Consider the following 11386-nt stretch of genomic DNA (forward strand, 5'->3'; position numbering starts at 1 on the left):
TATACGTGTATGTGTGTATATATAGTATGTGTGTGTGTATATATATACACACACACATATGTATACATATATGTGTGTATATATGTATGTGTACGTGTGTATATATATATATATATTTAAGATTTATTTATTTATTTTATGAGCAAGAGGGACAGACAGACAGAGACACAGATGAAGAAGACAGTATCTTTCCCAACAGGATCTTGACCCCATAATCCACTCCCAGCCTTCAGCCAGCCTTAGATCATAGACATGCACAGGCCTGGTGTACTCAGAGAGATCTTCAGACTTGAACTGGAAATCATCCCATGTGGGATTGCTTTGCAGAGTATTGCATTTTACCTCTATACTATTATCTGGCCTTATTACTAGTATTTTAATATGGTTATTTTTTATTTTCCCAAATTAATACACACACACACACACACACACACATATATATATATTCTTGAGAGAGATTTTTGCTATAGGGTGTTGTGCTCACTGGAGAGACAGAGAGAGACAGAGACAGAAAGCAAGAAATCACCCCCCAAGAGAGGATAGCCATGCTTTAATCTCTTCTCCTCCATTCTGCTTTCGGGATTTTGGGCATGCATGCACACACGCCCAGTGTGAGTTTCAAGCCATTGAGTCCAGGATGTGAACTGCAATTGAGATATAACCATTATGTCATCTGTTGGTCCCTATTTTCCCAAATCTTTGAAGCCACTAGGATTGATGTCACTGAGCTTACTTTGCCAAAGAAGGGAAGCAATTGCTATAAGCTGCCCACTTCTTGCTCAGAATTCTAAGAAATCCTGTTTGTGAGAAGGAAGGGAAGCATGTTGAAAGAAGTGTCTTGGAGGTCTAGTGCCTAGAATTTGGCTGTGGCTGGAAGAAATACTTGGAGAGACTTTGTTTGATGCTGATAAAAGTGCACTCATTGGAGACCAGCAGTTGGCCTAATGGCTATGTCGCTGGACTCCCATGTAGTCGACCATGGTTTGAGTCCCAGACCCAGTGGCTTAAACTCACACTGGGCGCAGCACGTGTGCATGTGTGCCCAAAATCCCAAGAGGAGAGTGGAAGAGAAGGGATTGCAGTGGGGCCATTCCCCCCAGGGGGTGATTTCTCGCTTTCTGTCTCTCTTCCTGTCTTTCTGGTGAGCGCACGTGCCCTATAGCAAAAAAACCTCTAAAAAAAAAAACAATTGCACTCATAACCCTGCCTTTTTGTTACCTTTGTCTTCTTCCTGTTTGCTACATAATCCTTCACATTTTCTACCTATTTTTATTCTATTATATTGTCCTGTATGTTTCCTCATGGACTTTTGAGAACTGAAGCATATCGTGAATTGCTGGCTCTACTCATATAATTCTTGATATTTCTTTCTTTTATTTTAAAGATAATTTGAGTTGTTACTGATATCTCTTTGTTTAAACTTTTCTTACATTCATTCACAGCATACAAAATGCAATTTCCCATCAGAATACACTGTAAAGTGGCTTAATCATGCAGGTTACCATCAGCAAATGGTTTTCCATTTCTTGTTTCATGTATGTATAATATATATATATATATATCAATAGCAAGTTCAGCTGATATATACATATCTATGAATACATTTCTGACTTCAGGCATGAAACTCAGTGAGCAAAATAAATAAATGTATGATAAAGTAGCACCTAGCTGAAGCTATATAGCTTACTAAGGTCATTAAATAGGTATTTCTAAATGCATTTTTTTATTTCAAGAAAAGCAGTTTTAGCTTTAATAAATCAAAATAACAAAAGGTTAAGAAAAATTTGCTCAAGACTGAAAGCACAATGGAACTCACAGAAATGTCTGATAAATGATTTAGAATATTCATAGTGACGTAGCAAACAGAAGCAAAAAGAGAGATAATGAACTCCAGAAGATGCAAGAGAAAAGAGCTGAGGAGTTCCAGCAAGTGAGGAAGTTCTTGCACTATCTGAAAGAAGAAATATCTACTATAAAAACATTTAAAAGAATCAAACAGAACTATTACTGATATTTCTTTAATTATATCACCTAGCTGTCAAAAATCAAGTGTGCTTTTTTTTTTTCAGTTAAATGGTTCTTAAGAGAAAGATCCTCATTTCTATCTTGAATGTTCAGATGCAATTGACACAGTTCACTCATGAGACAACCTGTCTGTGGCCAACATCCTTCTGTAAGCCAGTTTTTGCTTTGGTTTGAGCAATCAAGTTTCACAAAAAAATCATCTGAGTTTCATGCAGATTTGTGCTGCATATGTCCATAGATGGTGGCAACAACATCTTTCTTTCGTGTTCTACAATGATGACAATTCACTTTTGCCATTGTCTAATTTTTTTGCATTGTTAACACAAATACCAGAGACTGGGTAACTTATAAAATAAAATTAGAAGTCTATTTGAAAAACAGGATGCTAGTGGCTATAAGGTCCAAAGTCATCACAAAATGACATGAGGCAGAACTTTAAGCAGAGCAGAGCATAGTGTCTGTAGTGAAAAGTTTTTCTGCATCATATACACATGCCAGAATTCAATCACAGGAGCCCCACCTTAGTGACTTTCTCACAACCCAAGGCCCCATTCTGAAACATCATGAAGGGATTAAGTTTTTAGTTAACATGCTTACAATACAACCAAGTCCCAACATATGAATTGGGGAGAGGGATGATATTCAAACTATAGCACTCATTCAGAGGTAAAGTTTTTATGTCACTTCTCCTTGAAATACGATTGGGCACTAAAGCTTCTCAGTGAATAAAATAAGAAGAAAGCAAATGCTACATAATTTCTGAGGCTAGGTCATAAAAATGCCATATACTTCAGAGCATTTGGGATAACCATGCTGTGAGGAAGCCCAAGCAGTCCAGTCATTGACAGGAAACATGGCTCTCACCCACAGCCTAGCTAAGCTCCCAGCCAACATCCAGAATAAATTTAAATCAACCATCTCATAAAATTGGCTCTGATAGCCTGAGTTGAGCCACATGGAGCAGAGATAAGCAGTCTCCACCAAACATTCCCAATTTGCAGATTAATGAGCACAAGAAATAATTGTTGTTTTAAGCTACTAAATTTTAGGGTGATTTGTCATGTAGGAATAGATGACTCACACAACTGATAAGTTAGAAATTCATTTTTGAATTTAGCAAAAGAGGTTGAAAAACACTTAATGATCAAATAATGTCACCTACTTATTTTTAAAATGGGACCACCCACAAAGAAGAGCAATTGTCTCATCTTCCCAAAGCTTTTACTTTGCTCCAGGGCCATGATTTCAATGTGAACTCTCTGGAACCCTTCCCAGGTTTAGTTCAATTTTTTAACGGTTTATCACATGAGGAAATGTTGCACTTCTGTTCTAGGGCCTCTTTCAGAGTCCTAGAAGCAAGGATGAATGACCCCCTGAAAAGCTGCACATTAGGAATGAAAACAAGTGTGAATTCCAGGCTCAGCCCCAACCATCCTCTGGGCAAGTTTAGCTTTGTCATGGAAGCAGACAGTTTAACTAAGGCAAGATACGGAAGTCAGTGAGTCTTCAGTGAAGGATAAGAGTGAAGCTCACAGGATGGAGCTGTTCTCTAAGTTTGAGACCAAAGAATCTGGATAGAAATGAAGTCAAGAGAAGGATGATATTTAAGAACCATCTTGGTTGACCTCCGTAGCCCAGAGATCCAACCTGCACAGTGTGGGCCTAGTGTTAGGAACTTCTGGGCAGAGCAGTGCTTGATGCCAGGAAATTTCTAGAAAAGTCCATACATGTAGAGATTAGCCTTATCCAGTGTCTGTGATCCAGCTTCTCTGGGAGAGGCCAGCCAGGGTCAGGCAGTGTGCCTGAGCTATGCTTTGGAAAAGCACTTCCAGACCAGAGGGTACTGAGTCGCCAATCACTGAGGAAGTCAGAGAGAACAAGCTTCCTGGGGAACAAGGGGGAGCTGAAATGTGTATCATTATTTTCTCTAGTTATTGCATAATATTGTCAGAACGGTATTTTTCAGACTTCGGAAAGCAAAATGGAAAAGTACATTGATTCATAACACTGTCGGCTATGTCCTAAGTTATTTTCCTTGACTATAATTTCTTTCTTTCTTCTCGTTTAGCTTATCAGGGTTTGGGGCACATATGCACATGTATCCAGTTTGGTTTTCAAGCTGTTGGGGTGGGAGATTCGACCTATTCTGGGCCATGTGGCATCTTGCTCCTTTAATCACTAGGCCACAGGGTCCTAAAGACTATAAATTCTAAGGAATAAACAAAATAAAACAAAAAACCCCACACAATTTACCCAGCCCCCTGGCCCTCCTATATTTTCTGTTTAAAGTAATGAAGATTAGTTAATACACTAGTCTGGGATCCTTAGTATTCTATTGAGGAGCCTTTTCCCTCTTGTTTCAAATGTCCAACGTGTGGAGATCTGCTCACCCCTCCTTAAATAAAGAAATACAGAAGTTAATTCACCAGAAAGATCTGTAGACCCAGTCAGATTGCAGTTTCCTGGGGACAAGGAAACCCAATTCTATCATTAAGAAGCAAATGACTGTACTTGGTGACATCTACCTACCACTTCTACTTTTTTCACTTGAGGCCTGGAAAATGGGTTCTCTCTCTTCTGTAACAGTTGAAATTCTAAGCACACACCATTTCTCAAGACAAAGAGCAAGATATAAAAACAAGGCAAAGCCTTTCATGTTCCAGGCTGTTCTGAATGTTGCAATCTTTATAAAGTATCTTTGTGAATAAAATGGTCCTGGCCTGAAGGCTCCATGTTCTAGGATCAGGAGCATCCACAGGTCCAGGAAGATTTAAATGTGTAGCATTTGATTCTGTGCCTAATGCCACATTCCCTGTGAAGGCCTTGGGATTTCAGCTACAGCACTTTATATGTGGTTCCTCAGAGTCCACGCAAGATAGAACCCAGTTGACCACTGCATGAATTGATCAATTCACCTTTTAACTGGCTTTTCCTCATTCTCTATTTCATTCTCCTGAGATCACCTTTCTTTTTTTATTTAGATTTTTTGCTATAGAGTGGATATACTTGCTGGAGAGAGACATAGAGAAGGAAAGTGAGAAATCAAAGGGGGATGGCCACACCATAATCCCTTCTCCTCCATTCTCCTCTTGGCATTTTGGGCAAGTGTCCAGTGTGATTTTTAAACCACTGGGTCTAGGACTCAAGCTACGGTCAGCTAGTGGAAATTCAGCATCTTAATCACCACACCACCTGCTAGCCCTGGGATTACCTCCTAAATAAGACACTTTCACCTAAGTTCTTATCTCAGGCTTTACTTTTAGAAGAACTTGCAGTAAGAAAAACAGTTATAAGCAAGGGCACAACAGCACTTTCATATAAACTCCAGAGGCAGGTTGTGCTGACTATCCAATCTCCCAAAGAAATTCCCCTGACTTGTAGCATTGGTTGACTTGTGTGGTGTAAATATTTTCATTGTGACTGATTTCATCTACCAATAAGAAATCATTAAACTCAGGGAAGAAATATGCATCATCACCTCTCCAAATATGAGCTAGCTCCAGCTCTGCACTGACAAAGCCTCAGTCAACACAAGCTTCCAATCAAGACATGTTATTTAAGAGTCTGGATATTATTTATGTCCTCTTTTTATTAGAAAATACAATAGATTAGGTTGTTTATTGCTTTATTGATTTTGAACACTTAAATAATGCACATTTTTAGGAAGATATCTGTGTTCAGAATGCAGCCATTGAGATTGAAAACTGTCCTTGTCTAGTCATGTATAAAAAGCAGTTGCCATCTTTCCAGAGGGTAACAGGTGGCATGCTCACATTGGGATAATTTGAGGAGCACTTAGAAAAAGAACTATTTACAAGAGAGTGGGCAAGGTATTGAGAAAGCAAGCTTAGGAAGTTCCCCTGTGGATCTCTATTATTAATCCTATGCCTCAGGAAGAGAAAGAAGAAAAAAAATAATTACTAGACCTGAGGACTGAGTGCTGTAGGCAAAGGGCCACTTATGGGAGGCAAAAGTTAGCAAAAGAGAGAGCCTGCAGAGAAGAATGATCCAAATAACCTTCTCTTTCTTCCTTTCAATCTCCTATTTGGGCAACCCATTGGCAATTTCCTCTCAGCCCATAAGAAGCTTACTGGCTGGTTCTACTGCGGTCTTTATACTTCACTGAGCCTCAGAAGATTCACTCTCTTGGCAGAAGAACACATTTCCACAAGACAAGCCAATTAAAGTGATAAAGATTTAAGTTACCAAAAAGTTAGTTAGGTTGCACTATAAAATAAGAATAGCACTTGGCTGGTAGGAATGATCAGGGGAAGTGGAATCAAATGCAGTGCTGATCTTTTTGCTGGGAAAGCTATGCTTTAACTAATGAAAGTACCACAATCGAAGTTGGAAGAGTTGGTTCCTCTTGCAAAAAGTGGAAAGTTACGAAGTAAGTATGCCAGGGAACATTCTGAAGGAAATCCAAGGGAAAGGTGTCTAGACAATATTAAGGAGTGGCTGGACAACACTGTCAGCTGGTGACACAAATAACTATCTGTAAAGTTAGCAGTTCAAAATGGTTGTCATAGATACTCTTGGAATGAAACAATAGAGTTTCTAGCAATTCTTTCTTTCCAACATACTCAAATGTTTGAAGGAAATCTGCTTGATTTTATTTTAAAATCTTGACTACTAATCTATCCATGTGGAAAGCCCTAGGTTTTAGAATATGGGCCTGGGACCAACTTTCATTTCTGACCTAGATTTTGACCTCATTTTCCTTTTCAATCTTTGGTCAACAGATTTCAGAGAAAATCCAAAGTCCTAGACTTGAATTTTGATCTTCAGCATCACTTCCACTAGTGAAAATTTCAAGGTAGGATTTATTAGAGGAGGGTCGTTTGACCTAAGAGTTTTCAGGAAAAAAAAAAAAATTTAAATGAACTATACCAGTGATCCTTAACTTAGAGTCACTGGATTCCAGACAATTGGCATTTCTAAGTGAATAGATAGAAATTCAGTGGTGTTTATGGGACTTACAATCTCCTGCCCTTGAATGACACCTGCTGTGGCACTGCAGAATCCCTTCTCCTGTAGACCCAAGACAATAGCTTTGGGATGACATTATTCTTAATTCCTTCTTTCCTTCCTATCTTCTTTTCTACCTTTGTATTTTGTCAGAGGGTGTATGTGCTCATCAGAGAGAGATGAAGAGAGCTAGAGAAAGCACCCTTCATGGGGCATGGTAACCCAAAATTCTTTTTCCTCCATTTCTCCCTCCTTTGGGGACTTTGGGCGCATACATACGCATGCCCAGTGTGTTTTTCAAGCTGCTGGGTCCAGGACTGGATATGTGCAATAGGCCATTAGGGATACAACCACCTTAACCACCAAGCCTCATGCTGGCTGCAAGAATAACATTTTTCTGGGGGAGGGGGTCACTAAGAATGTAATTTAAACTCATCTTCATAACAAAGAAGGAGAAGATGTGAAGTATTGAACAAAAGAGCAAAGAAATTTCTCTGATTTTTGACTACAATTAAGAGACAATCAACTTAAGTTAGCTTAAACACTCTGTATTGGATTTTAGGGATCAGCAGATGGCATAACGGGTACATTGCTGGACTCTGACATAGTAGACCACAGTTCAAATCCTGGACCTGGTGGGTTAAAACTCACGCCAGGTGTATGTGTGTGCATTCCCAAAATCCCAAGAAGAGAATGGAGCAGAAGGGATTGTGCTGTGGTCATCCTTTGGGGAGTGATTTGTCACTTTCTGTCTTTTTGGCGAGAGTGCATACACCCTGTAGCAAAACCTCTCTAAAAATGAAATCTGTATTGGATTTCACATCTGGAAAGTTCATGAGCTCAGGCTTCTCTTCTCAGGGAGGCTTCTCTTCTCAGGGAGACTCATTCCAGCCCTCTTTTTTTTTTTTTTTTTTTTGGAGAGGTTTTTGCTATAGGGGACGTGCACTCGCCAGATAGACAGAGAGAGACAGAGAGACAGAAAGCGAGAAATCACCCCCCAGAGGGGATGGCCATGCCACAATCCCTTCTCCTCTGTTCCCCTTTTGGGATCTTGGGCACGCACGCACACGCGCCTGGCATGAGTTTTAAGCCACTGGGTCTGGGACGCAAACCACAGTTGACTACATGGGAGTCCAGCGACAAGCCATTATGCTAACTGCTGGTCCCCCAGCCCTCTTTGATGTATTGAGATGACCTGGCACCAAGTGCACACCTATATCACCCAGAGAATAAGGGTCTCTACATCAGAACCTTCAGGGAGTTTTCCAAAGTTGCTCTGATCATATTGGCTTACTTAAGCCACCCACCCACCACTGAATCAGCCCTGCAGTCAGAGCAATAGAGAGACTGCATCTCCTTCACTTGAGAGGCTGGAGCTCTGGGGACTTTCACAGGAAGGAACGCAGAAGAAATAGAGGCCCAAAGGAGAGTACGACTGTAACAAGACCAATTTTCATTTGCAGCTAGTTTGGACAGGTTCAAAACTGAATTAGATGTAGTATCACAAGTCAAAGTCGTTGTATCAAACAATAAGAAAGAATTTTGTACCACCACTTATTAAATGTGTTGTAACACAAACTATAAAATATTGATAATAATTACTACTGTGCAAGGTTTTACTGATAATGAAGATAGCATTTCCAAATTCCCTACTATAGGATCTGGCATTAAAATAGGCATGAAACAAGTAGTGGAATTAGTAGTCAAAATGATAATTTATTACTGCTATACATTAGTACTTTTCAGGTACTCCTGAGGTGATAGTTACTATATTTTAGAATTGTTTTTAATAACTATAAAATATATTATTTATAAAAGATTTAGAACAAGCTAATAGAGAATTAATATTAAAATGAGTAACAGGGCCAGAAGATGGTGTGGTGATTAAGGCACTGGACTCCACGTGGCTGACTCTGTGGTTCAAATATGGACCCAGTGGCTTGAAAAACACACCAGGTACGTGTGCATGCATACACATGTATGCTGGAGAGGAGAATGGAGGAGAAGGGACTGTAGAGTGACCATCTTCCCTGGGGACGATTTCTCACTTTCTCTCTCCTTGTGTCTCTCTCTGTGTCTCTCCGGTGAGCTCACATGCCCTATAGCAAAAATTTTTTTAAATTAAAAAATAAACATGTATGTTTCATTTAATACTATAGCACATATGATCAGTATCCATCCACAATAATTTATTATTAGTTTTCTATTTTATATAATTTTGAAGTGCTAATTTAAAGAACAAAGTGCCTTTAAATATTTCAATTTAATAATTATAGCTTATAAGGTTTGTCTTATTGCTATATGACTCTATACCATAGCCATTACAAAAGGTCAGTAAATAAGTAGGACTCTAATGAAGGCTATGATTCACTATTATTATTTGTTAATAATTATTAATAAAATTTTAACTCTTTATATGTATGTATGTATTTATTTATAATACTGTGTAATCTCTATTTGTTATTCAAAATGTAATGTGTACAATGATTTATCTTTTTGGTGTTTTTTATTATTATTATTTTTTAAAGGTTTTGCCTTAGGACTCATGTGCTCGCCAGGGTGAGAGAGAAGACAGACAGACAGGGTGAAAGTGAAAAATCACCCTACCCAGGGGAAATGACCACACTGCAAACCCTTGTCCTGAATTCTCCTCCCAGAGTCTTGGGCACACATGCACACATGCCCAGCATGATTTTCAAACCACTGGGTCTAGGACTCAGACTGTGGTTGGCCATGTGGAAGTCCAACAATGTAACTGCTACACAATCCGCTGGTCCCGCTTTTTTATTTTTATTTTTTTTAATGATAATATGTACACATGAGATAAATAGAGAGGTAGATGGAGAGGTTTTTGCTATAGGGGACGTGCACTCGCCAGATAGACAGAGAGAGACAGAGAGACAGAAAGCGAGAAATCACCCCCCAGAGGGGATGGCCATGCCACAATCCCTTCTCCTCTGTTCCCCTTTTGGGATCTTGGGCACGCACGCACACGCGCCTGGCATGAGTTTTAAGCCACTGGGTCTGGGACGCAAACCACAGTTGACTACATGGGAGTCCAGCGACAAGCCATTATGCTAACTGCTGGTCCCCCAGCCCTCTTTGATGTATTGAGATGACCTGGCACCAAGTGCACACCTATATCACCCAGAGAATAAGGGTCTCTACATCAGAACCTTCAGGGAGTTTTCCAAAGTTGCTCTGATCATATTGGCTTACTTAAGCCACCCACCCACCACTGAATCAGCCCTGCAGTCAGAGCAATAGAGAGACTGCATCTCCTTCACTTGAGAGGCTGGAGCTCTGGGGACTTTCACAGGAAGGAACGCAGAAGAAATAGAGGCCCAAAGGAGAGTACGACTGTAACAAGACCAATTTTCATTTGCAGCTAGTTTGGACAGGTTCAAAACTGAATTAGATGTAGTATCACAAGTCAAAGTCGTTGTATCAAACAATAAGACGTGGCTGACTCTGTGGTTCAAATATGGACCCAGTGGCTTGAAAAACACACCAGGTACGTGTGCATGCATACACATGTATGCTGGAGAGGAGAATGGAGGAGAAGGGACTGTAGAGTGACCATCTTCCCTGGGGACGATTTCTCACTTTCTCTCTCCTTGTGTCTCTCTCTGTGTCTCTCCGGTGAGCTCACATGCCCTATAGCAAAAATTTTTTTAAATTAAAAAATAAACATGTATGTTTCATTTAATACTATAGCACATATGATCAGTATCCATCCACAATAATTTATTATTAGTTTTCTATTTTATATAATTTTGAAGTGCTAATTTAAAGAACAAAGTGCCTTTAAATATTTCAATTTAATAATTATAGCTTATAAGGTTTGTCTTATTGCTATATGACTCTATACCATAGCCATTACAAAAGGTCAGTAAATAAGTAGGACTCTAATGAAGGCTATGATTCACTATTATTATTTGTTAATAATTATTAATAAAATTTTAACTCTTTATATGTATGTATGTATTTATTTATAATACTGTGTAATCTCTATTTGTTATTCAAAATGTAATGTGTACAATGATTTATCTTTTTGGTGTTTTTTATTATTATTATTTTTTAAAGGTTTTGCCTTAGGACTCATGTGCTCGCCAGGGTGAGAGAGAAGACAGACAGACAGGGTGAAAGTGAAAAATCACCCTACCCAGGGGAAATGACCACACTGCAAACCCTTGTCCTGAATTCTCCTCCCAGAGTCTTGGGCACACATGCACACATGCCCAGCATGATTTTCAAACCACTGGGTCTAGGACTCAGACTGTGGTTGGCCATGTGGAAGTCCAACAATGTAACTGCTACACAATCCGCTGGTCCCGCTTTTTTATTTTTATTTTTTTTAATGATAATATGTACACATGAGATAAATAGAGAG

The sequence above is a fragment of the Tupaia chinensis genome, unplaced genomic scaffold (genome assembly GCF_000334495.1).
Source record: "Tupaia chinensis unplaced genomic scaffold, TupChi_1.0 Scaffold143766_1, whole genome shotgun sequence".
In the NCBI taxonomy this organism is placed as follows: Eukaryota; Metazoa; Chordata; class Mammalia; order Scandentia; family Tupaiidae; genus Tupaia; species Tupaia belangeri.